Genomic DNA, 2,923 nt, shown 5'->3' with positions numbered 1-2,923 from the left:
CCCACCCAACACACAGCCACTCTGCCCCCCACCCCCACAAACAGCCACGCCCCCTGGCCCGCCCCACATACAACCAACCCCCCCTCCCGCACACACACACACGCAGCCACTCCCCACGGCCTGGCCCGCCCCACTGGGTGACATGATTTCCCTGCACCATTAACCCCTTTGCACGTCCCCCTGAGGAAGCTCGCAGGATCGGCCCCGCTGCCCTGGGAAGCAGCTGGAGAGCGGCAGCCTCCACCTGCGAGTCCGCTCTTGCCATCGCCCCCGGCTCCCAACTGTTTGAAGGGGAGTTGGAGGTTGCTGGGGGTGGCACGCTTGGGGCGCGTCTCTAGTTCAAGCTCGCACCCCTGTCAGCTCTGTTGCAGCAACCCCCCGCCCCCTGTCCCCCCCGAGCCAGAGGCTGGGTGCGCCCCCTAGCTTCCCTCCTCCCCCGGGCCAAGGGCTGGGTGTGCCCCCCATCTTCCCTCCCTCACTGGGTCAGGGGCTGGGTGCGCCCCCCGTCTCCCCCCCACCTCCGTCTAGGGGTCTCCATTCTCTGTGGGCATTCCCTTCTAGGCAACTAACACAGACAGACCTTAGTTGGTCCCACCCCACTGCTGTTCCATGGCCACAGGGTGACAATGGGTTTGGTGGGGGTCAGTCCAATTCCTGGGAGATGTGTGTGGAGGGATGTTTCTACATAAAACAGCCCCCTCACTTAGTACCCTGGTTTAGCTACCGTGAAGAGGCCGGGAGCACCATGGAGAGTCGGGCTTCCAAAGACACAAGAGTTAAGACAGGGAGCCTAGCTCCCTGTGAGTTTCCCTAGCATGGCGGGGGCTAACTCCCTTCGGCCCCTTGGAAACTACCAGCCATCTCTCCTCCATCCTTCTGGGCCAGGGCTGAGGTGCTCTGCTGGGGAGGGGAAGGGGCTCTGCTAGTCCCTATTCTGTGCGAGGGTTGGGAGGTGTCAGTCTCTGTACCTGTCAGCCAGCCGTTGCTCAAGCACTAAGGCCCAGCTCCTCAAAGGTATTTAGGCACTTAACTCCCACTGATTTCAGGCACCTAAATACCTTTGAGGAGCTAGGCTGAAAACTCTCCATTGCTACAGGTGAAAGCAGATTCTGCACCCATTTAAAGCAGGGCACCGATCACTTCACACACACTGCCCCCTGGGAGTAGCTCAGGATCAGTCTCCCCTTGTGCGGAGGGGGAAGCGAGGGGCAGTGACTTGCCCAAGGTTACAGGCAGAGTCTGTAGCAGAGCTGGGAGTAGAAGCCAGAAGCTCAAACAAGAATTAATCCAGGGAAGTTCCCTGGCCTCTGTTACATGCAAGATGATCACACAGGCCCTTGTGGCCTTAGAATCTATGAGTCACGACTAGACTTGCCACCTCTGAGATACAAAATGCTGGGGCAGCAGGAAGGATCCTGAATCATAGAGCCGGCCAGCTGACCATGTAGAGCATCCTGACTGAGTTCCTAGGACAAGTGTAAGGGGACTGTTGCCCCCTTATTAACATTCAGTGGGGGGGGTTGGTTGCTAGCTCCCAGCACTAAAAAGGGAGGGGTCAATGGGAAATCAGGATCCTGAGACTGACAGTCTCCAGGAACAATGTGGAGAGGCCAATGCTCCAGGTCTGCATGATTGACAGGGCGGACAGGCTAAGCAAAGAGTCAGGAGGCCACTGGGGTCCTGTCCTCCCTGTGAGCTGGAATTGTCTGAGTCAGATGGAGTGGGGCCGAGCTAAGGAGAGAGCAAGGGGCCCAAGCTGAGCTGATGGGAGCAGAGCTGCAGCCCCAAAGCCAAAGCACAGCTCAGAAAGAGCAGACCTGCCCTGGGAGGAGAGCTGTAGCAACCAGAGCCAGAGGGGCCAGACAAGCAGCCCAGGAAGCAGGTGAGAGCTAAGAGCAGAGAGCTAAGAAGCAGCCTGCAGAGCAGACCTGCCCTGGGAGAAGAGCTGTAACAACTGGAGCCAGAGAAGCAGCCCAGGGAGCTGAAGGCAGAGCAGCAGCAGCAGCAGCCATCCTGAGGCAGTGTGGAGCTGGGGCTGGAGCAGTCCGGAGCCAGGTATGGTGAGCAGCTGGGGAAAGCGAGGGGGACCCTGGGCAGTGGGCCCAGCACAAGGAGATGCCTCAGCCAAGAGGCCCTGCAGGCCAGACTTGGAGGGGGATCGTAACCCTGACAGGGTGGGGGTGGTGCTGGGGAGAAGGGTCCTGCCACCCAGAGCCTGAGAGTGTGTGGCCACCGCCAGAGCAAGTGTCCAACCTGCAGCATCCCTGCAGCACAGCCAGGGCCTGAGAAGGAGGCCTGGGACCTACAAGGAACAAACTGTGAACTGCCCTGACATTCCGGAGAGACTGTTTGTAATGTTCTCTGCCACAGAACAGGGTGATGTGTTTTTCTTTAACCTTTTCCATTTTTCCTTATTCTTTTTTTTTTAAATTAATAATTAAATAACTTGTATTTGCTTTAAATTGTATGATGTGATCAGTGGGTCAGGGAGGTGTGCAGTGCAAAGAGAGTACCCCAGAGTGGGGACACCCTAGCCCCTGTCCTAGGTGACCACAGCGAGGTTGGGGATTGAGCCCCTAGAAATCCTGGGCCTAGCCTTGTTGGGGTTATGAGGACTCTGCCAGACAGGAGAGTGGAAGGGGAGTCCTCAAGGACAGGAAGGCCTCTGGGTAAAGGAAGTGGGAGCAAGGACTCAGATCCTTTCGCCAGCCCGCTTCACTGGGGTAGTGCAGAAGCCAGAAAGGTTCCCCACAATAGCAGGACCATTCCCCCGCTTACACAAGCTACCTCAAAAAAAAGGATGAGCTGGGGAAACCTGGGCAGGTGGCGAGCCTCATCCTGGCTCCCATGCTGGTGCTTTAACAAGACCATCCTTTCCCCCTTACTTCATACAATGATTCCCTGATGATTGTTCCTCCCTCCC

Source organism: Gopherus flavomarginatus, chromosome 5, assembly GCF_025201925.1.
Source record: "Gopherus flavomarginatus isolate rGopFla2 chromosome 5, rGopFla2.mat.asm, whole genome shotgun sequence".
Taxonomy (NCBI): Eukaryota; Metazoa; Chordata; order Testudines; family Testudinidae; genus Gopherus; species Gopherus flavomarginatus.
The sequence above is the reverse complement of the archived record's forward strand: the minus strand, read 5'-3'. Positions refer to the sequence as shown.